Source organism: Vicugna pacos, chromosome 25 (genome assembly GCF_048564905.1).
Source record: "Vicugna pacos chromosome 25, VicPac4, whole genome shotgun sequence".
Lineage (NCBI taxonomy): Eukaryota > Metazoa > Chordata > Mammalia > Artiodactyla > Camelidae > Vicugna > Vicugna pacos.
In genome coordinates this window covers 37638685-37662815 of record NC_133011.1, presented here as the reverse complement: position 1 = coordinate 37662815, position 24131 = coordinate 37638685, and the positions used below count along the sequence as shown (strand labels likewise).

The 24131-nt window shown below is 45.8% G+C and overlaps 1 protein-coding gene across 6 annotated transcripts in view; it reads left to right on the top strand.

The window, feature by feature from the left end:
* PTK2 (protein tyrosine kinase 2) overlaps positions 1–24131 on the top strand; it is a 200064-nt gene that overhangs the window by 4673 nt on the left and 171260 nt on the right. For 3 of the 6 annotated variants that reach the window (XM_072949788.1, XM_072949789.1, XM_072949802.1), the window contains exon 2: positions 18162–18252. The exons of 2 other annotated variants lie outside the window; for them this stretch is intronic. The gene's annotated coding sequence lies outside the window, so the exon portion shown is untranslated. Of the gene's footprint in view, positions 1–17995; positions 18064–18161; positions 18253–24131 lie in introns of all 6 variants that reach the window. One more of the 6 variants, XM_072949790.1, reaches the window with a different exon arrangement.

The window sequence follows — 24131 nt, the reverse complement described above, 5'->3', positions numbered from 1 at the left end:
CCTGGTATTTATAGTCTGACACGCTGCTGCTCTGGAAATGTTTCTGAAATGAATGTGTTCATTCTCACCAACTTGAATTTTCCATTCTGCTTTTAAGAGTTGACATATACTCTGCTCCTTTATTTGGGGTCAGCGAGCCAAAACCAAGGTTTTGGAGAACCTAGAAAGTCGTGTCTGGGCTGTCTGTGCCCAGGGTCTCCCTGCTGCCTCCATGTTCTGTGCTGAAAGTCCTGCCATCTGGTGGTTTGGGTTCTGCTGTGAACTGGTGCTCCTTGTCACTGACGACCACAGCACCGTGTTTGCCTTTGCTGGCCTGAGAAGGAGCTTAAATCACTTTATATATTGTAGGTTTTTAGTGGATTTTGTGTCATTTCATGAGGGTTTAGGCACCATGAGGGCAGAAACTTTGTTTCACACTGTTGCTTTCCCAGTGTCTGACACAATAAATATTTATTGAATAAAAGAACCCCAGCTTATTAACTATTGGAGAATCATTATTGGAGAACTGCTGTTGCATTAGTCTGCTGTCTAGTTTTGTTTGGCTTGGTAAAGGACCTCACTTAAAAGCCACATGAGACTTGACCCCAGGGGAGAATTGGGTTATCTGTGTTCTTACCTGTGTCTGCTTTATTTTAGATTACTGCTGTCCTCAAACTTGTGCCAGGAAAAAAGTACTGCTCTGCTCTGTGACAATTTTGAAATGTTCTTTTTTCCTAGAAAGTGATCTTGTAAGAATTGCTCTTGTATTCATTAGGACTCAGCCTAAGTTCTGAAGACTTAGAAAATTGCCCAAGGTGACAGAAGATGAGTGGGATTTATGAAAAGTCCTTGATTACTGGTCCAGAAGCTGTGATGTATCTTTTCCTAGTCAGCTGGATTCACTGGATGCTTTACAAGGGTTTTACATTATGCCCTGAAACCATTGTTAAAAAGTCACCTTCCTGTTGCTACAGTGCGGGTTATACAGCATGCTAGCTCTCCCAGAACCTGTCCCTGAAGCCCTTTACTGTCCTGCTGTTGTTCAGATAAAACCTTCTGAGAGTGACAGGTTGCTTCCCTTAACTTAGCTGGGGAAGAGTCAACATTTGGGTGAGAAGGAGCAGGTGGTTCTTCCTCAGCAAGTTTCCCCTTAGTTGTTTGCTGTGGTTCTTGCAGGAGGCACAGTTTGGCGGCAGCACCTCGCCCAGAACTGGTTAGAGGTGCAGATGCCACCCCTGCTTCTGACCTGCTGACTCTGGGGGCCGGCCCAGCACTCAGTTTTAACTTGCTGTCCGGGAGCTTTTGATGCATATTGGTGTTTGTGAACCCCTGCTTTAGAGCGCTTTAAAAGAAAAGCTAGTCGTTACAGGCAGAAGTTGGTCATAAATGGCAGAGGTATGTGTGTGGTCTCTTTTTTACCACTTAGATTTGCTGACAAGACTGCCTTCACTTCAGGCAGCAGTCTTTAATGCTGAGACCACTTAATTCTTTTTAATCTTGGTGTGGATTTTAAATGAGCAGTCTTATGTTGATGTATAGTTTGTCTGGCTCCTAGACTTGTGGCTTTTGGCAAATAGCAGGAGATCGTGTACATGTGAGTGCTTAAGGCACACGTTCCCTTTTGTTTTGGTGCTGAAAAATTGGCTAGCTCATACTAGAGTCAGAGTGATTGCCAAGTCTTGGGGTGACTAATGAAGCAGTACTGTGTGAATTGATTCTGTGCCTAGCATTAAATTCATATCTAGATTTAATAAGTTTAGTTTTGCCTTTTGTCCTTTCCTTTTTCCCTAAAAAAAGGGTAAGTAAAAGTGAGTACACCAAGATGGGATTAATAATGTGCCTTATTTATGTTTAATGCAGAACTGCTTGCATCTGTTGGTAAACAGCATGTTGTGAGCTCAGGGAGAAGGATTCTGTGTTAGCTATCACATGTCCGTGGTCCCCTCACAGCTTCCTCTTACTACAGTAGTGTAAGGTCAGTCAGGAATTGTTGCTGACTGAGGAAGAGTCTCTCCTGCTGAGGCCCTGGAAGGGGTCAACCACGAAGACTAACGCGAATGGCTCTTTAGTGGGGGCTTTGTGGTAAGGTGGTGTTAAGTATGTGAAAGTTGTTACAAAGGTAGAGAAGAAGAATTAGGCAAAGACAGATGGAATTAAGTGTGATAAAATCTCAAAACAGTGAGAAGCAGGTTGTTTCCATGTGAATTTTTACCCCCTACCAACATCCCCATCCTCATTATCAAGCTTTCAGTCAACTGCAGCTCTATGAAGGCAAAAATAATAGACGTGAGCTGGTGGGAAAGAGCTGTTTGGAACAATTTCTTTCTCCTTAAAGTTGGTCAGATGAAATTAAATTTCTAGTTAATGGTCTTTTGTTAACATGACTCCTGTTAAATGAGGAGCCGTCCCTTGGTATCCATGGAGTTGTTTCCCAGATCATATACCAGATCCCTTGGATGCTCAAGTCCCATATGTAAAACGGTGTAGTATTTACATTTAACCTATGCGCATGCTCCTGTATATTTTAAATCATCTCTAGATTACTTATAGTACCTAATACAGTGAGTGCAGTGCTATGTAAATTACTGCCAGTGTGACAAATTCAAGTTTTTTTATTTGGAACTTTCTGGAATTTTTTCCCAGTATTTTCAGTGTGGAACAGGAGGATACAGAGGGCTGAGTGGACTTCAGAGCACCCAGCTCAGGGCAGCTTCTCGGTAATGTCAGTAGCATTCTCCCGTTACTTCTCAGGAACTGTCCCCAGCCTTCTCTCTGATAGCGTCTTCAGCACAGCCTGTCTCTAGTCTCCTGTCCGTCTCCCCTCACCACCCCTTCTGGTGGTTTCTGTAGGATTCCTGCCTTGTGGTTTTAAATAGCCTTTTCCTGGTTATAATGAGGTTGCACATCTTTCTGTACATTTACTGGCCATTTGGATTCACTGTTTTGTGAAGTGTCCGTATTTTTCTATTAGGTTTTAAAAAATTGATTCGGAGACTTCTTTATATATTCAGACCACAAGTCTTTTGTTATATATTTTGTGACTGTCTCTTCCTACTTTGTCAGCAGTTTCACTGCCTCAACGGTGGGTTGTTGGTTTTTTTTTTTTTTTTGATGAACAGAAGTTCTTAAGTTTAACGTAGTACATTTTATCAGTCTTTTCCTTTATAGTTGGTGCTTTTTCTGTCTTTCCCCACCTTAATGTTATGGACTTAGTTCCTCTGTATTTTTCTAAGTGCTTTATGATTTCGCTTTTCCCCTTTAACTTTATAATACTCTCGGGATTGGTCTCGGTGTGTAGTGTGAAGATGGGACCCAATTTCACTGGGCATCTCGTCCCAACACCACTTACTAGAAAGAGCATCCTTTTCCTCAGTGCTCTGTGCTGACACCTTTGTTGTCATCAAAGGGCCATGCACGGTCCCTCTGTTTTTGGACTCGATTTGATCCCACTGGTACTAAGCTGCCTACGTTACTGTAGCTTTGTAATAAGCATCACCTCCTCGTGGACCTCTTCCCACTGGTTCTCCTTCGGGTGTGCCTTGGCTGCCCTTGACCCTTTGCAGGTCTATGCATGTTCTAAGATCACTTGGCAGCTTCCAAAAAAATTCTTCCAGATGTTGCTTGGGATGACACTGGACGTACAGATCAGTGTGTGGAGGATCGGCTCTAGTTTTGGGTTATTACAGGTGAAGTCTATGAATATTTTTGTACCAGTCGCTTTGTGGACACAGGCTTTCATTTCTCCTGGGAGTAGTTGTGTGTATGACTGTCGTGGCTGGGTCTCTGGCAGGGGTAGCTTTTGAAGAGAGTGCCCAGCTGTGTTCTAGAGCGTCTGCACCATCGTCCATCCCCACTAGCCGTGTGTGAGTCCCAGTGGCTCTGTACCGTCGGGGCAGCACGGGGTCAGTCTTTTCAAGTTGAGGTGTGTTCCAGGTGTGTAGTGATAGTTCACTGTGGTTTTAATTTACATTTATTTCCCACATGCCTTAATGACACTGAGTATCTTTTTATATGCCTACTTCATGTATCTTCTTTGGTGTTCAAATCTTTTGCCCACTAAATTTTTTTTTTCTTATTGGTGGATTCTCTGTGTATTCTGGATACAGGTCTACTCTCAGATATATTGTATGCTTTTCCCTCATGCTAGGGCTTGTTTTTTTCATTCTCTTAACAGTGTCTTGAAGAGCAGTAGTTATAATTTTTGATGATGTCCCATTTATCAGTTTGCTGTTTTATGGACTGTTCTTTTTTGGTGTTGTATTTAAGAAAGCTGTACCTAATCCTTGGTCACAAAGATTTTCTCCTGTTTTCTCCCCTCTCTAGAATTTTCATAGTTTTAGGTTTTACATTTAGGTCTATGATTCATTTTGAGATGATTTTTGCTGATGGTGTGGGATATGGATCCAAACCACTTGTAGGACCTTTTTGAGTTGAGAATGCAGGTAGCTCCCTCCAGAGAGCATTTGTTTTTGCTTCAGCCAGTCTGGGATCACCTTAAACCAAGTCAGGGTTTGAGGTTTTGTGGACCACATAGAGCTGTAATTTTTCTGCTGAGATGATTCACTTCTGGTTTACTCTCATCCTGAGCTGTGTAGCCTTTGGGGTCCTGCTTATGGAGGAGGGGAGACACTTGGGGGAGCCCAGCCTTTGATTCCTGTCCCTCTTTCCCTGCACTGCTATGTAAAGGAAAGCTGAAAATTTCAGAATTGGCAAATGACTTCAGGGCAGAGGTGGTTGCTGTGCTTGTCTCTCTCTTTGGGTTCCTGATTTTACTTTAATTTTGACCAGGTGTTTCCTGATGGTCCTGTCAGTTTTTGCTTGCTTTTAAGATTTTTGGAGTGTCCTGTCCATCTTTTTAAGCCTTTTTCAGTGGAAGCTTGGACCGAATAACAACCTGCAGTTAAAGAGCCGAGGAACGATCTCCTTTGTTTAATTAAAATGAAATACAATGAAGTGTTTAGCACCCACATGTGGCGCCCACGGGGTACAGTGCAGGTACAGAGCGTGTTCCCTGTCGCAGGAGGTCCTGCTGGATGGCACGGGCTCAGCCCTGGGAACCTCGCCGGGCCTTGTGATTGTGGGTGGAGAGCCACCCGCACAGGTGTCCTTGCTGCGTAAAGTTGGACTTTTTCTGGAATCCAGCCCAAACATGATTGAGCCCCTTCAGTAGGCTTACTGGGCAGTGTGGGTGCGCAGACCAGTGTGGGTGGGGAGCGGGGAAGCTGTGGTGCACGGATGAGGAAGCCAGTGAGTACTTACGGTTAACTCACAAATCTGTCCATTTAGCTGGGACTTTGTGAACACGTTTATTCTGTATTGAGCTGAATGCCTGTCCTGGGCTGGTCATAGTCAGTGACCAGGGTGTTCTTGGCCGCCTGGGCCCTGATTCTGGAGGGATCAACAGAATTAGCTTGGGGGTGAGGGGAGGCTGGGGGAGGGTGTGCTGGTGGGAGCAGGCCAAGGCTGGTTTACCACACTTTACATTAGGTCCTAGTATCAACAGAGGTGGCAGAAGCCACAGATTAAGGAAAATGTTATGAAAGGACAGTCCGTCCACTCACTCAGTATTTTCTGTGAGTTGGGAAGAGTGTTTACCGTCAGGGCTGGGTGGGAAGCTCTGTTTTATCTCTCAGAGCACCAGTCTTGGGAGGACTTGGTGGGATCATAGGACGTGCTGGAGCGGCCCCGACTGCCCCCCTTCTGCTGGCTTCCCGGGGGCTTCTGGGCCTGGTGCCTGCAGCCCTTGTCTGTAGTCTGCTACTCAGGAGGGGGGCTTCAGCCGGCTCAGTGAGTGGGGCCTGGCTCTGCTGGCTCTGTCCGAAAGATGAAGAGGACAAGTGGGACACTGGGTGGCTGGGGGAGAAGTCAAGGTCACAGACATGAGGTGGTCATTTCAGCCCTCCTCATGGCCACCTGGGGAGTGGCCTGCCAGCATGTGTCTGCGTTTGTTTTGGGATCAGAGAGCAGGCAGAAGAGGTGCAAGCTCAGGTGAACTGTTCTAGGATGTGTCTTTGAAATGGATAAACTACTTCAAAATACAGTGCTTGCGTGCACTGTGTCAGGGCTTCTCAGACTGTAAAATGCACATACGTCATCCAGGGATCTTGTTAAATTTTAGGTTCTAATTCAGTTTGTCTGGGTGCGGCACCAGATCCTGCATTTCTAGCCGGCTCTCAGGTGATGCCAGTGCTGTGGTCCGTGGCCCCACTTTGAGTAGCATGGCATCAGTTTTCAAAGTTTGGGTGCTTTTTCGTGGAGGCTGGACAGGAAGCACTAGGCTCCGTGGGCCACTGCTGCCTGTCGCCAGTGCTCAGCCTGCCCTTCCAGCGCGGGGGCGGCCCGCCCACAGGTGAAGGCATGAGTTGTCTCTGCTCCAGTACAGTTACATTTCTGAACCCTGAAACTTGAATATCATGTAATTTCACATGCTGCAAAATGTTACGATTCTTTTAATTATTTCTTTTGTCACATAAAGTATGGAAACCATTCTTAGCTCATGGGCTGTGCAGGAAGCAGCAATGGGGCCGGATTGGCCTGGGTGGCAGTGTGCCCCTCTGGTGTGGAGAAGTGAGCGAGTGAGGCCGGGCCCCTGCGGCCCCCTGGATGTGGAGCGTGCCCCCCGCAGGCCTGCGCCCCAGCGTCCCCCACGGGCAGAGCCTCAGTGCCCATCCTCCCTCCAGTCCCCTTAGCGCCCTCCTCCTGCAGGCCCTTTCACCATCCGATGTCATTCCGGTTTTACTTTTCTTTGTCACTTGCTGTGACAGGAACTCTGCAGGCAAAATGGCTGTCTGTTTACCACTGTATCTGCAGCATTTAGAACAGCAGCCACTGAATGAATATTGTGTTTATCATTTCTGCTCTGGGCTGGTCTTGTCTGTTTTGAACTTTATGTTAAGGCAGTGACGCTGTGTGTTTCTGCGTGGCCTTTTTCCTCAGCGCTGTGATGCCGAGACTGTCGGAGGCCCGGACAACGTCACTGTTTGTTCACGTTCACTGTTGTGTAGTCTGGGCTATGGTTGGTGGGCACTTGGGTTGTATCTAGTTTTCTGCTGTTGCAAACACTGCTGTACAGCCTCCTGCTGCCCACGTGCGTGGACACGCCTAGCCTGCAGGCGGAGGAGTGCGGCTGCCGGTTGGGGCTGGCTGGTCCTCAGCTTGACTGCTTACTGCCAAACTGCTTTCAAAGTGCTCTGCCAACTTACATCCCCACTGGTAAGAGAAGGAACGAGTCCTGGTTGCTCTGCATCCCTGCCAGGAGTTTATTTTGTCTTTTTTTTTTTCAGTTTTGCCATTCTGGTGGTTATGCAATAGTAGCTGTTTGTGGCTTTAAATTGGATTTCTCTTATTACTACTTTGTTGATCCTCTTAATGTACTGGCCATATCCCTTCTCTCTTCTCTGAAGGACTTGTGAACATTGGCCTAATTTTCTTTGTATGTTTTTCTTTTAGACTTGTAGCTGTTCTTCCTGTGTGTGGATTGCTAACCTTGGTCATTCTGAGTTGTGGGTGTTTTCTTTCAGTTTGTGCTTTAACTTTTTACTTTAGAGGTATCTTGGAACTGAAGTTCTTAATTTTAATATCGTCCACTTTATTAGTTTTTTCCTTTATGATTATTATTATTTTGCCTCATTTAAGGAATCTTTCTTTACCCAAGGTGTGAATTTTGATGTGAGGTATTTTTATTATTTAGTTTATAAACTTTATTTTCATTGAATACGTATGTTCAGTTTTTAGACATTTTCTAATTTCTAATAAGATTGCTTTGATGACTCATGATTTCTTTTAGTGTTTGATAAATTCCAAATGAATGCATTTTTTTGACGTACCTTGTGATTCATTTCTAAAATTGGATTGTAGTCAGAAAATGTATTCTGTATGGAACTGCTTCTTTGAAATTACTGTTTTCTCTAATAGACTGAAATCACGGTTCAGTTTGGCTGCATCATCGTCCTAACTCAGAAACTTCTGAGCACCTAGCTACTTAAACTCCAGCTATGCATAAGGATTATAGACTAGTAGATTAGACTAAATTTTTTAATTAGTAGTTTTTAAAAATTTTTTATTTGTTTATTTATTTTTTTTAGTTAGTAGAGTTTCTTATATTTCATGTCTGTCTCTGGGAACACTTGTTTCATTTCCTGCCTGAAGTTGAGGTGTTAATGTATGTTCATCAGCTTTTGGACTCTTCTGCCCAAACTGAAGCTTAAGGACAGGTGACTGCTTGCTGCCCGTGTGTCTCAGCTTAGCCGACAGGCAGGGGCGCATGCTGAGACTGCAGCTGCCTCCTTTCAGTGGCGTTTGTTAATTAAGCTGTTTAATTTTACTTTCTCAAGGACTGTTTTAGAAAAAAACCAATTTGTAGTTTGTGGTTATACCAAGGTCTTTTAGCCTAGTGCTTATTTTGGGTATCTACTTCATTTTTGTTTTATTTGTTTACAGAAAATAACCCTGACTTAAATGATCAAAGTTAAATAATGAGTCAAATTAAATTTCATTTCTCCCTTAACGTCTCAAATATTGGTAATGAAGGTGTTTAGGAACGTCGTTTGTGTAAAGGGCAGGTCTTGTTAATAGAAAGAGCGTCTCATCTGGGAAACAGAACCCTGGGTTCTGATATGCCTCCCTGCCTGTTGTCACTTGACTTTCTTTTTTTTGTTTTGTTTGTTTTTTCTTTAGCGGGGAGGTAATTAGGTTTATTTATTTATTATTTACTTATTTAATGGAGATACTGGGGATTGAACCCAGGACCTTGTGCACACTAAGCACACACTCCTCCACTGAGCTGTACCCTCCGCTTCATGCGACTTCCAGCAAGTTGTTTAGTTTCTGTGATTCTTAGTGTCCTTGTCTACAAAGTCTAGTGTTTACGATCTCAGCCTCTGGGGGTATGTGTAGCTGCTGCGTACAGTGTGGACAGATGGGAAGCGCTGGGGTTAGGGTCTCCACCAGACTGACACAGGCCCGGGCTCCTCCACTTACATGTTTGCCTGGTCTGTTCCTGAGCTCGTCTTGTTAGTTCATTCATTCGTTCAGCATTTATTAAATGCCCGTCTTTGGCCCTGGCAGTACAGACAAGAGGGGAGCGGGGCTGGCTCAGGCCGCGGGACGCAGCATGGTGTGACAGTAGCCTTGTCACAGCAGTGCTCTAAGGACTGGAGAGATGGTCAGGCGTCGGCACACCTTCTCTGGTAAAGACCAGACAGTAAACACCTTGGGCTTTGCAGGCTGCAGATGGCCTGTCACATATCTTTTTTTTTCCCCCCTATTTAACCTTTTAAAAAGGTAAAAACTAGTCTCAGTCCAGGATCCATACAAAAACTGGCTCTGGACCAGATGCGGCAGCCACTGTAGATTCTGTCTGAAAGAATCTGTAGAAGCTCAGTGGAAAATGAGAAGCGAAAGGGCCTTCAAGACAGGACCCAACCTGTGCACAGCTGTGGAGGTGTGAGGGGCAGGGGGCTTTGTCAGTCTGGAGTCTGGGGTGGGCTGGGCGGGGAAGGAGGTGAGGTTGGTGTTACAGGCAGGATGGAAGCAGTCTGTGCTGGATTCCATGTGGAGCAGAGTTAAACGGTGGGAAAGGTGTGGACTGGGTTACAGACTCTGTGCAGGAGGCGTCACAGTAATGCACTTTAGAAGGGGAGGCACCACGTGTCTGTCACACAGAATGTGGCTGCTGGTGTTACTGGCTAATGAAGTCACGGGCAGAGGTCAGGTGGTGCCATTTCACAGCCTGCGTTCTCTCAATCAAGTAATTATGTGCACACAACTGAAGAAGGCCTTGATTAAGTGTGCGGCTGAGGAACTGGAGAGAAGGGGATAATTTGAAGCCTGTTTCTGAGTTAATCTCCAGGCCCCGACCAGGCAGATGCCATGGCAGGGCCGGGAGAGGGGTCCAGGGTAACTCCAGCACTGCTCCTGGATTTCTCCTGGGTACCACGTTCACGAAGCTCTGTTGCCCTTGGGTATACTAGTACTCACAGCTGCTTTGAGAAAGAAACATTCTCTCCTAGGTCCGTGATCCTCAGAAGTTAAATTGTAAGCAGAACCGTGTGTCAGTGTGGTGTTCTTCCTTTGGGGGTGAGCTCCCGGGCTCTCTGGGTTATTAAGGGAGCCCATCACCCTGGGAGCTGCTCCATGTTGTTAGTCGTGCACATTTGGCCTCTGCAGTGACTTAGTGAGGGAGGCTCACCATCCCAAGTCACAGGAATGTCACTGGGAACGTGGTGTATTCCAGGCTGCCGAGTAAATCCCAAACACACGCAGCCGCTTCTGGGTGGAACTGCACCAACCCTCTCCTCCCTGCAGAGACAAAACAAGACACTAGACTGCCAGCCAGGTGTGTGGGGCTCCAGTGGGCATGGTGTGTTTTCTGCATACTCTTGTACATTACACAGAACTCAAGTTTACATCCTGTTGGGCAAATCTTAATAGTCACATGACTATGAGATGGACAGGTGTCACTTTTAAGTAGGATACGCCATCACCAAAAATGAATGTCCTTTCTTCTGAGGGATGTGTGACCTCAGGCTCTCAGCTAAGCTAAGGCAGTCTTATCAGGCAGGAGATTCCAGGGGCTTAGAGGTGACTTCCCAGGAGCTGCACCAGGACAGAACCTTTCTGTGGGCAAGGTTAATGCTTTACTGCCTGAAGCCCAAAGACGTTATTATTTCTATTGTTACTAGGGAGTTCAAGAAATTATTACTTTATTATTACTTCTACACTGGAGTGAAGATGTCTCCAGAAGTGTGTCATACTTGACACCTGTCCTAATGTTTTTATGAGGAACTTGAATAAAGATTAGGAGTCATGCTTGGAGACAGCTCATTTTTAGAATCAGAACTGTAAAATATTTTGACAGGTTGTAATGAATGCTAAGATCGATAAGGTAAAATTTTTCAGGAATGAATGTAAAGTGGCAGACCTAAGTTAAAAAGAAAATGAATTGAGAAAGTTGAAGATGGGTGAAATGTGTCTTAACTGTCCCCATGTGCAGAAGACGTGGAGGCTTAGTTGACTGAGACAGGGATTGTCAAACTTTTCTGTAAAAGGGCACATGGGAAATGCTTCAGGTTTTGCAGACGGATAGGCACGGTTAGATATATTATGTAAGTACTTCTGTAGCAAGAGAGAACACCTTTCTACAAATTTTGCATTGACAGAATCCAAATTATAACAGTATAATTTTTTTATGATAGAGGTCTACTCATGAGAAGAATGGAATTCTCTTTTGGGGGAGGAGAGGGATACCATTTTTCTTAATTGGAATTCAGAGTTAGTGCTCCTTGTCATCAAAATCAATGGCAAATACTCATCTCTTAATGCTGATCTGCCAGGGAAGTTTCACATGTTGCATATGTGAAATGTCTGTATGCTGAGAGGTATGCTCAGGTCCTGACATCATTGCAGGAGTGTATCATTTTAATTGAGCATATTCATTGGTTGGAAGGCATTTATAGAATTCTATTAGATTCTTCTTGATATTTGCCTTCTAGCATGCCATTTTATTGTGGATTAATCACTTCCAGTGATGGTTAGAGGGGTGCCTCAATTGCATAGTTAAATGGATTTTGAAATATGTAAGTTTTCATTGTACTTGCATTAAGGTTCAAAAAATGCTGCTGAAATTGTAGCTTAAACTTAGAAAATATACCTACTGTGAATTTGGGGATGGAAATCTCACTCCTCGTTCTAGCTTTTGATAGCGCAGGAAGTGTGTAAAGAAGCGCGGTGTGACTTGGGATGCAAACGTTGGCTGTCACTGAAATAACTTCACTGCAATAGAAGTCCCTCATAGAAGCACAGTTGTGCCTGATAAATTTAGGTTGAAGTCACTGAGAAACATTATCAAGTCTTTAGCAGAAGCTAGTTTCACTGAATACAGTGTCCTGTAATAGTGATAACTGAAGGAGGGTCTTTTTCAGAAAAATTTCACTTTTGGCTTTCAGGTCAAGAAGTTACGACAAGACCTACCAGACACCATTAAACTGCCGTGTGGTAGGACAAGCTGGGATGTTTCAGTGACGTCTGCTGTTGATGCTGCCGGTTCAGTAACACACGATAAAGTAGCATACTTCCCGCACAGTGCCTGCTGATGAGTGGGACGGTGCATGCCCGTAGTTCAAATAACCCTGGTTAAATGCTTTAAACATCTCACATTTTCATAACCTTTGTAAACCTTTGTCCAGCTAACCCGTTTGCTCCCCATGTATTTTTACTCTCGTTTATATTGCAGGTCAGCTGGTACTAGGTTATCTTAGTGTGTTCTCCAGCTCTTTGAAAGTCCTCTCATGTGTGGCTTCACATGGACTATTCCTGGCGGCCAGTTCCTCAGTGCTGTTGACTCCTTGAATGAGCAACGTCTGAGTGGGTAACGTTGGCTGGCTCCACTCAGAATCTCTTGTCTTGTTCTCTTGTTGATTATTGATGCTGTTCCCAATGTCCTCAACTCTGAGCAGCTCTTCTTGCTGAAAGGCTGAGAGTCTTAAACAGGTTTGTTTTTCCTCAGCACATTTCTTTGGTCGTGTGGTCAAACATGGTTCAGTTAACTTCTTGTCGTCCCACACAGCTGAGGGACCACCATTTAGGGTTTTGAGTTGAGAAATGGTGCATCTGACTGAGACTCCGAGTCACCTCCTGTGTTGAGAATAGGCACTGGGGTGGCTGGGGCAGACCTGTGCTCAGTGGCTGCTGCAGTCACCTGGGAGAATGATGATGGTGTCTCGAGTCAACGTGGCGCTGGTGAACGTGATGCCAGGGGCACAGTTTCTGGGCACATTTTGCTGGAAAAGGCAACAAGATTGGGTGGGGAGTGTGGAAGGGTGATACCTGTCGTTTTTGGCCTCAGCAGTTGGAAGCAGGGCCTGTCATAAACAGATGAGAAGTCAGTGTGAAGAGGGTTGTAAGGAAGAACCTGGCCTGAGCTTTGAGGGGTCCATGGGCTTCAGTTGTAGAAGTTGGTCCCAGCATACACTCTATCCGTCAGGGTTAGGTCAGGAAAACAGAAGCCACTGTAGATGGTTTTAAATACAGAAGTTAGAATCCATCACTGCCGTAGGAAGGGCTGGCAGAGTTGAAGGTCAAGGAAGTAGCCGTCACAGTGAGTGCTTCCTTGGAGCTCGTTCTGGAATCAACAGGGATCTGGACAGCTGGAGCCACTGCTCCTGATCTCTGTGATTGGAGCAGGTGGTTCCTGGTGTCTCTCTCAGGAGCCTCTGGGAATTCTTAGTGGAAGCCACACTCCAGGTCTTAGCTGCCGAAGTTGGTGAATTCCCTTTTCTCCCTAGGCGTCTGCCTGCACCCATGTTTCTGCCCACAGCTGCCTCCAGAGAGTAATTTTCCCTTTGACCTTACCAGTCTTACATGAGTGCCTCTTACTAGTTACCTCCAACCCTGAGTCGTAGCAGGAAGGGGTTTCAGGAAATGTTGTTCTGGCTTCTCCTCTGTGATGCGCAGGACAATGTAGAAGGTGGTGGCTGTGATGCAGAGCTGAGACAGTCAGTCCAGATAGCAGCCAGGCCACTGGTCTGAACTGCAGATACAAATTTTAAAGTTGTTAACATGGAAACAGCATTTGAAGTGAGCTGTCCTGGGAGGTAAGCGTAGACAAGAGGAGAACATTATGTTAGGAGACAGAGCCTTGGGGGCCTGTGAAATTGACTGGGAGGAGAGAGGAGGAGGAGGCACCTGGGAGCCGTGAAGATGGCATCCTGGGGCCGAGGGGAGGGGAGTGGTAGGCTCTTGTCAGTTGCTGCTGAAAAGTCCAGGGAGGCCGGGAAACTGAGCCTTGGATCCAGCAGTTTTGAGATTATTGGTAATTTTGGGTAGAGAACTTTCCACAGAGCAGTGGGGGCTGTAACCAGTGGGTTAGAGAGAGAAAGAGAGAATTTGTGCTATTGAGTGTATTAAGCATGTGCTAGGTTATAGAGTTCTTTGCATAGTAGCTGCTTTAAAGGCTTTGTGGGCTGATCTGACATTTGTTTCATCTCAGTATTGACTTACCTTGATTTTCTTTTCTCAGGGGAAATGAGGTTTACCTGGTTCTTCCTATGCTGAAGAAGTTTGCCGTGTATCCACCACATTTAGAATATTATGTTAGGAGACTGTTATATTTAAATCTCCTAATTTGATGATGGTTTGAATTCCAGTCTCCTTTCCTGTCTACCTGCTAGCATTTACTTTTGATTAAATAGCTTCTGCAGTTATTCTGTCCAGGTTTACTTTGCTGTCTCTCGGAGAGACAGGTTGGGGGAAGTTTTAAAGTGCAGAATGGAGCACTAGTTAAGAGCCTGAGCTTTGGGCGGATTTTGCTTTGAATCTCAGATCTGAAGCCTGCGCCCTGTGTGATGGTGACCAGGTCACTTAAGCTCTAATTTTGTTTTCTCATCTGTTAAGTAGAGATTATCTTGACTCTTGTAAGAGTAGTATAACACACTTCCTAGTCTGTAGCTAGTCATATAAATGACTAAAGACTTCAGGCAAGAGTCAGCCTGATGTTCAGCAAATACAGTTCCTAACAATGTAGGTGTTTCTACTGTGGGAATTTGAAGGCTAATCTTAATCATTCCCTGATTTAGTCTGATCATTTTGTCTAAGAACTAGAAAGCAGTTTATAGTCATCATTTACTCTGCAGACACAGCAGGCAACCTGTCAGTGTTGTTAATATTGTCTATTCAGAGTTTAGTAACTTACTTTATTCTTCCTTCGCAATGTATTCACTTAGTCAGTGCCGCTTGGTACTGGAGGGACGGCAGACCCCGTACCGGCCCTGACGCAGCGATGCCTGTGCACACCGTCCCCACTGTAAGCAGCTCCGTAGTCTAGTATTTGAGTATTTTTGGCTAGAAAATTATTTTGAAGCATAAAGAAGTTTTTATTTTCCCAGATGATTTTCATAATTACATTCACATTCCTTATGTATTTTTGGTTTTCCAGAAAGTTACTGGCCTTTGGTTTTTTGGTTTGTTTGGATTTAGGTTTTTTTTTTTTTTTAGAATGTAGGTTGGAGCTTGCATAAGTGCAGAAACTATTGGTAGACTGAGCCTAGAGGAGCTGCAGTCTACGTAAGTGGTTGTATGTTTTGGACATTGGAGATCTTCACAAGTAACTTACATTGTTAGGATGTTGTGGGTTAAGAAATAGTGGATTTGGGCCTTCTTTAGCAGTTAGTGTCAAGCAGACCATTTCTTCTCCAGGGGCTCAGCCTACTTGCTTAATTCGAGTATCTTAAAATTTGTCAGTATGTCGTGTTGAATGTTACTCAGCTTTAGGAAGGATTTTTCTGTCATGCTTGCTTTGGAAAGCCCAGATCGTTCATTGTTTTAACAATAATATTATCGTTGGTTTAACAATAATAATTTGAGAAGCCAGAATAGCATCACGATCTTAAGAGTGCTGATAAGCTCGTGTTTGAATCCCTGATCTTGCCCATTTGCCGTGTAACCTTGAAATATATCCTTGTTTCTCTAACATTTAGTTTCCTTTATATAAGATGGGAATACTAACAGTAACTACTTAGGGCTACGAGGATGAAGGAGCTAGTGCTTGTAAAACACTCAGGGGAGCGCATGGCATCCCAGTACTCCGCTGACGCCAGGCTGTGCCTGTGTAATGGTTAGGCTTGTTACTGGGACGCGGTAAGAGGTGGATGTTAGGAAGCTGGCCGCGTTGGGTTGTACACTGAACTGAGAACATGGGAAGCAGGCTGATGGAAGGGAATCGCTTACATGTTAATTAATGAAGCACAGATTTAGAGTGTGTGACACGTGGGAAGTTTTACTTTGCATATTGGAAAGGAAAAGGGATTCAGAGCAGAAAACATGAGTAAATGCAGAAAAACCTTTGCTTCCGTGTGTCGTGTGGCAGGCACTGTGCTGGGCTCTGAGCAGTGGCAATGAAAAATGGCTCTCTCCACAGGCCTTTCCAGGTGGTGAGGGACCGAGGGAGGTCAGGCACCGACGATGCCCGCGGGGCGAGTGCAGTGTGGACAGGACACAGGGCGATATGCTGGATGTCCGTCTTCCTGTGACCCCTCAGTCCCCTGTGTGCTTGGTTCTTTTTATACCTGCTGCTTCCCCCGTACCTTCTCATAGTCTCGTAGTAGTAAGTGTTCACAGGGCCAGTCATGGAGACTCATTTCTTCACATTTTCTCTCTGGGACGCAGTTTCCCGAAGCCCTCTGTTCTCTCCTCCTCTGAGCTGGAGGCTCCTTGCGCCGATCCCTGAGGAGCTCCCTGGACGTCCCTTCGCTCTCATCCCTTGGCTTTTCCCTGAAGTTGGGTTCCATGTTTGTGGTAGCTCCTGTCTTTGTCCTTCTTGACTGACTTTGTCATTTTGGTGGAGCACACCATCTAGAGGTTAGTCACTTTAATAAGGTGATCCAGCGTCTGTGGGCAGGGTGAGGACCGCCTTCTACATTCCCTTCTTCACCGTCATCCTGGAGACGCCTGCATCTTCTTCATCCAGGCTCATGTTTTCGGTGTCTCGTGACTTCCTCCTCTTTGTTATGCTCACATTTTGGTGGAGGACTTTCTCCAGTGGCTTTTTGAGATAAGATGCTTAAGAGGTAGGCTGTTTGAGAGTGTACATGATGGAGGACTTGCCTGACGGTGTGACTTTCCTTCATAAATCCAGAGCTGCTGCCCTCTTGCTCCTGTTCTCCATATTGGTGCTTAGTTCAGAAGCTTACTCTAATTTCGCATTCTTTGTATGTGACTTTTTCCCTCCCATCTTTAGAAACTTGTAGGAATTTAAAAATTTGTCCCAAGTCCTTTGAAATGTCATGATGTGTGGGTCTCTTTCCATCCACTGTTCTGCGTGCTCAGTGGGGCCCTTCACTCTGGCAGCTTTCATTCCTCAGTTCTGGGAGAATGTTTTGGAGTTGCTGTGCTGAAGATGTTCTCCCTTCGGTTTTCTTACTCTTCCTGGAAATCCTCTTAAACACAACCTGGCTCTCCTAGACAGGTTCTGTAATTTTCTTATACTTTCACTCCAATGTGTTTTTCTTTCCTCCCTCCCTCTCTCCCTCCCTTCCTTCTTTCTTTTTTATTCTGCTTTCAGGGAGTGTCTTCAATTTGACTTAATCTTCGTTTTTAGTTTATTTCTGTTTTCCAGTTCTTTAATATCCAAGAGCTCTTTTTTTGTTCTTTTGGAAGAGCATCCTATTTTTGTTTATTGAGTGCAGTGGCTTCTTCTCACTAGGTTATTGACAGTGTGTATAGTTTCTGTTTCTTTCAAGTTGTTTCCTTCTCTTCATCCTTCCCTCCCTCCCAGCCTCCTTCCTTCTGTCTGATATGGGTGGGGCCTTTTGACTTTTAGGTCAAGGTGTTCTGTGTGGGCCATTTGTTGGGGAATACCCAGTGTCGGTATCTTTAGGTCTTCCTGGGCTGATCAGATTCCCCAAGAATATTCTCCAGTTTCTTTCCTGTAGAATTCTGACTATAGGATTCTGGGAGCTGAGGGGGGGGGATTGGGATGGTCGGGTGGGGGTGGGGAGGGGTGGGGAGCAGGAAAATTCAGCTTAAACAGCCTCACCCGCTCCTCTGTATTTAGGCCTCTGCCTTTGTGCCCCCAGTTCTGTCCACACTGAGGCGGCCAGTCCACAGCCTTCTGGGATGCTGCTGTGTAAAGGGAGTTGAGTCTTACTTTTCCAGTGCTGGCTTAGGACCTGGCTTTCCTGGAGCGGCTGAGTCCTTTACTGTGCTTCCAATCTGTTACAGTTCTTGTTTCTTCCAAGTGTTTTCTTCTTTGCTCCTGTTTGTTTTGGTCTTTATCTTCCACGTGAGAAGCTTTTCTCACAGCCTCCGGAATTCTGTTTCTTTTTCTCCTTTCAGTCCTCCCTGAGCTATGTTTTGCTTTAAACATTTTTTGGTATCTCGTTAGTGTAATTTTAGTGGAGGAGACAAAATATTATTGGTGACCTTACTCTGAACTTATTAGCTGATTTTATGCCATGTTAATTTATGCTTGTTGATAGGTTTTGATAGTTTCAGTTTTTTACATGTATTTTCTTAACTGCAGTGCAGGTTTGAAGACAGGGACTTGATGCTGTGTTTTTCTCTCATCTCAGGTCTGGTGCAGCAGGCATGGTAGGTAACAAAACTGACTGGGTAGGGGATGGACACTGGAGTTTGAAAAAATGGTGGAAAAGGTGATTTCATATATGCATGTTGTCTTTTCTTGTCAGGTCCTCTGACTGCTATGGAAAGAGGAAAGAGAGACTAGGAGCACTTGTAAATCCTTGTTTGACGTCACAGAGTTATGGTGCCTTCTGAACTGTGAGTCCAGTGTCCTTGCTACACTTGTGCCTGGGTTTTTTGTTTCGGTTTGATTTTTCTTTCACCTGTCTTAAAGTAACATTTCTTTGACATACAGTAAAAACAGACAAAAGGTAATGAATTTTGCAGAGTAGGTGAGAAAAGTGTAAGTTGTTCAGTGCCTTCTGTGTGTAGATACTTTCTCTGTATTTTTGCTGAGATACACAGTATAACATAACACAAAGGACCTGTATCCAGAATATATAGAGAATCCACCAATAAGAAAAAAAATTTTAGTGGGCAAAAGATTTGAACACCAAAGAAGATACATGAAGTAGGCATATAAAAAGATACTCAGTGTCATTAAGGCATGTGGGAAATAAATGTAAATTAAAACCACAGTGAACTATCACTACACACCTGGAACACACCTCAACTTGAAAAGACTGACCCTGTGCTGCCCCGACGGTACAGAGCCACTGGGACTCACACACGGCTAGTGGGGATGGACGATGGTGCAGACGCTCTAGAACACAGCTGGGCACTCTCTTCAAAAGCTACCCCTGCCAGAGACCCAGCCACGACAGTCGTACACACAACTACTCCCAGGAGAAATGAAAGCCTGTGTCCACAAAGCGACTGGTACAAAAATATTCATAGACTTCACCTGTAATAACCCAAAACTAGAGCCGATCCTCCACACACTGATCTGTACGTCCAGTGTCATCCCAAGCAACATCTGGAAGAATTTTTTTGGAAGCTGCCAAGTGATCTTAGAACATGCATAGACCTGCAAAGGGTCAAGGGCAGCCAAGGCACACCCGAAGGAGAACCAGTGGGAAGAGGTCCACGAGGAGGTGATGCTTATTACAAAGCTACAGTAACGTAGGCAGCTTAGTACCAGTGGGATCAAATCGAGTCCAAAAACAGAGGGACCGTGCATGGCCCTTTGATGACAACAAAGGTGTCAGCACAGAGCACTGAGGAAAAGGATGCTCTTTCTAGTAAGTGGTGTTGGGACGAGATGCCCAGTGAAATTGGGTCCCATCTTCACACTACACACCGAGACCAATCCCGAGATGCTAGTCTCAGCTGCTTACTGGGTCCTCATGGTAACCCCATGAGGAAGGACGCTCTTCTCCCTTGCACATTTGCATAACTGCAGTGCGGAGAGGTTAAAGGTCACTAAGCTAGTAAATGCAAAGCCCAGAATCAGACTCGGTCTGGCTGCAGAGCACGTGCCCTTTGCTCCATACCTGATTCTCAGGGGCTCTGGGTTCACACAGCGACCCAGCTACCGACTAACTCTTTGCCTAAACCTAGCTTCTCACCCAGCGAAGGCGTTACGGTAGCATCTTCCAGGGCAGTGAGAGATGTGTACCGTGCTCAACGCCACAAATGTTCGCAGTTATCATTCAGTGGAATCTCCCCATTTTAATGATAGGAAAACTGAACCCCAGAGAGATTGGGTTCTTTGTAATTTGTCAGTTGGTAACTTTGAAACTTGTTCAGTGCTCCACAGCTGTAGCATTGAGTTTTAGAAGTTGCAGGATTGAGATCCTGTCCCAGTTTGTCTTACTTCCAAAGACTGCTCTTTCTCGTGAGTCTAGTGGTGAATTGAGGACAGGCAGTTGGTAGAGGATTCTTGACTCTCTCCTGGGGCGTTGGCATTGGTGAGCTTTGTGTTTCCCCAGTATGCTGTGTTGGTAAAGGTCTTGTGAACTTGGGCTGCGTGAGTTCAGAATCCACGGTACCTTATCACTGTGTTGAATTTCACGTTGGCCAGTGTCCTTATCTTGGATGTCCAAGCGGCAGGGCCCTGGGTGGTTTCTCCGTTTCCTTCTGAGGGTCAGCTCTTTCCTCTGCTCTTGGCCTTTCTCCCCCAGCCCACTTCTGTTTCTGCAGAGGCTAGGTGTTAGGGATGGGAGATCATGTCCTGTGGCATCGGTTTCTTAGTGAGGCCTGGAAGCTTCGCCCCTGGTTTCTCAACTCCCTTTGCCCTTTATTGGCTGAAAGAGGAGCCTCCCCTGCGACTGTGCCAGTGTGATTCTGTCACAGGGTATGAGGCCACAGCCCAACTGCTCCATACCTTGTTTCACTGCCCCCGCCCAGTCCAGATAATGTATTTCTTTCTGTAACTGTAATGTTTATTTGGGTGCAGATATATTTTTGAGAGTCTTTGAGGGCAAAGATTTTATTTCATCTCTGCATCTTTTCTGCTTAACGCACAGGTGGGTTGTACTCAGTGCTGAACAAAGAGATGTTTAATGCTGACCACAAAGTAAGTTCTCTTAGTAGATCTGAGCAGGGGGCAGAGCATCAGGTGTAGCCTTTCAGCGACATTAGCTCTCAGAATTATCTCACTTGGTGCAGTCACTGGGGGCAACATACAGTAAAGGCTGCTCAGAAGTTTTCCTCTGGATGTGACGCTGTGATGTGCAGTGGCAGAAGGACCGACGGGCGGGGGTGGTAAGGTGACCTGCCAGCTCCTGATGAACTAGCTCAGTGGAACTTTTAGCTCTGGGATGTGATCTCCCAATTCTGGTTTGGCTTTTTTAATTTTCCCCTAGTATTTGAAAATATGTAAGCCCAGGAAAATACCTTCTAACAAGTGTTCCTATAAATGTTTCCCCCAGCTTGTAGACAAATGGTCAAACTGCACGAGTAAATCTCAGTTCCCACAAGGTGGACCTAGGGATGTGATACTGAGAGCCAGGTCCTTGGATCTATCTGACAGCCCCATCATAGTCCCTGGCCCCCGCAGGATGGCTCTGCTCCTGAAGCTGCTCTGCCAGAGTTGGTTTAGGTTCTTGCTTTGTTTTGGGATGTTGCATTAGAAGGCAGAAATTTGAGATGGAGGAGTATTATAACCATAACTCTAGGAAAGTAAAGAAAAGTTTTGGAGGAGGTGAGTTGCTGGAATATGTGTGGAGATCATTTTCAGGGTTAGTGGGTTTGGGGAAGGTGACAGAAAGGAAGGCTGTCTTGAGACCCTTCTGAAATAAAGGGTCTCATTTGTGAATGAAGACATTGTTCAAGCATCAGAGCAACTGAGTACAGTGGAGATGGACTGAACTCTGAGGTCCTGGGGCTGCTGACTCAGAATTTGTTTTAGTGTCTGGAATTCCAGACGTTGTGCTAAATGATGAGACTTTCCTAGTTGAGCAAGACGGACATGGTTCATTTTCTCAGAGAATGTAGATCTCCCTCGGGTTGCAGAGAGTACCAGACTCCCGAGTCGCATGGTGGGAGAACGTGCAGACTGCCTTGCTTGTGTTCGTAGCACCTCGGGTCCAGCTGGGTCAACACAGGCTTCCCAGGGGTGTGATGCCCACGCTGAACCTCAGGGAGGGAGTCTGGCGTACAGGAGATCAAGGAGGGAAGTGTTCGAGGTTCAGAATACGTCTATGCAAAGGCTCAGAGACAGGAAAGCTTGGTGTTTGGGGATGTGTGAGTTAGAGCAGTGACTGCCTTAGTGGGAGCATGTGCTTTACCCTCAAGGTGGTGGGGAGGGACTAAAGGGTGGATTTTTATTTATTTATGTAATTGAAAATCAGTGGAATAGATGAGAGGATGATGAAAGGCAGTGAATTTCCCACCTCCCCAGCCCCTGGTTCCAGCCTCTGTCGTCATCCTCGAGCCATTTCTCATCCTGGACTTTCTGATGGTTACCCCCTTTTCATAAGAACCTGTCCTTGTCTTAAGGATTCACAGATCTTTCCAGGTGTGCATAGAGCATTATTACTTGTTTGTCTAAGTTTTATTCAGCTTTCCCAAGTTAGATCTTTCTTCCAAGGTCATGTTTTCTCTTTGTTTATCTTCATTTCTCTTTATTGCTCTCACATGCAGGTGTATGTCTGCTATCCATGGACATCTGTAAATAGATAAGAGATACGGACTAGTGCTTGTCTGAGTTGGCTATGTTCCTTGGGTGGGTCCAGGACCTGAGTGCTCAGTCAGAGTGCTTTTAGGCTGCGGGCCCCTGAACGAGAGAGCGAGGAGAGGTTTTCTGTAAGCACGTCAGCCCGTGGAGCTGGGACCTTTGCTTTATGTTGTTAGAGAAATGCCCCTTGGGATTTTGTTAAATCTGAGGGTGAATGCTGGGTTACCCGAGTACCCGCTGGTGTGGGAGAGTCAGGTGCTGAGGACGCGGGTGCTGCTGGGCTTGGTCCTGGATGAATCCCTGGCCTTCCCCCGCTCTCCGGTTGCCCTCTGCACACCTGGTGCCCTGTCTCCTCTCCCCCCGCCGTCTGGCTGAGGCAGCTGCTCCTGCATCCGCGTCCCTCTCCGCCTTCATGTCGGCTGGATACTTGTTCAGGTCTTATCTTCTGCTAGCTTCCTTTCTCTTATTTTTTTGTTATAGCATCCTGGAGGGGAGTAAGCAGTTAATGACAAGATAGTGTAAAACCGAGGGTGACTGGGTTGGTTCCTTTTGAAAAGCTGAGGCAGAAGGATAAGAAATCAGGTCCATAAAGACTTTGATGAACGCCAGCCCCAGGGCGCCTGTTGTGTAGACGCCCAGCTGTTCTCCTATGCGGCCAGGACCTTGCGTTTATCAGCGGGTCCGCTGTGCACATGCCGCCTGCAGTGTGGGCCCGATTTCACACTCAGCGTTGTGGGGAGCACGTCTTAACCTTCCCAGTCTCACATGTGTGATTCAGGAGCTTTGGGTAAAGGAAAGAGGACGTGTTATATTATAGTTATAATGTTATTTAATTTTTTATAGTCATTCAGTAAGGTAGCATTTACTATTTCCATTTTACAGATGAGAAACTGGACTCAGAGACGTTAAGAGGTTTGCTCAGGGTTTCCTGTGGTGGCCCCGAGCTTTCAGGTTCCTTCCCAGGAGCTCTGAGCCCTGCTGTGCCTCCCTGCGCCCAGTGTTTGGGTCTCCACTTAACAGTGGGGGGAGCTGGGCTGCCAGCAGACCCTCTCCCCCAGTGCTGCGCTACCCTGTGCCCTGTCCGCCATGGCTCGACCGCAGCCCTGGGTGCAGCACGGGTGCCCACACTGAGGGGCGTGAGCGCTGTTTCTGCGGCCCACCACAGGTGGTTCCCAGCCACGTGCTCCTGGCTTGGCCTGGGGAGAGTGTGGTCTCATCAACTACTTGTAAAAACAGGGAAATGGGTCCACTCTTGTCCAGAAAAATACTTTTACCAGCTTTAGAAATTAATAAAAATTTTGCTCTGATTAATGAGACAAATTTAACTGTGCAGTCTTCAGCTCTTTTGCTTAGTTGGCTGTACAGGAGGGTAAAGTTACATTTTACATTGCTAGAAATAACAGGAATGTACACAGAAAATAATACAGGTTAGCTTCAGTGAACTGAAGGCTTACTTGTGAGTGTAAGCACAGTTTCTTGAAAGTGTGCAAGGCAGGTGCTTGTTGGTGCTTTGTGGTGCTTCTGATGTCCTGCCGAGCAGTCACTTAGCATTTCCCCCAGTAAGTCCTTGTTGAAGAAAGGCCTGTTTAGGGCAGCAGGGGATATTAAAGTGGGAAGTTGTGTATGTGTTTTTAAATTTTCATTTAAAAATCAAAATTTGTTTGACTTTAGAAAATAAGAAAGGCTGCTATTTTAAGTGCTGGACTCTATTACTTTATGATGGGAGGATATTCCACTGCGTGAATCAGTGACGTGAGGTGCGTAGTCGTGGGGCCTCCTTGAGCTGGTTTCTGCTCCTTTGTTGCATGAGAGAGGCCTGCCTTACTGTCCCCCATAGGTGGTAAGTCACCATGTGCCCAGCCCCGCTCTGTGTGGTGAGCACATGGCGGAGACCTGGGGGCAGCCTCCCTGACGGTGTCTTGGGGACAGAAGAGAGGTTAGGACTGTCCTGCCGCATGTTTTCATCGTCTGACTCCAACCCTGTGTTTTCCTCTGGACTCTGTATGAGCTTGATCCG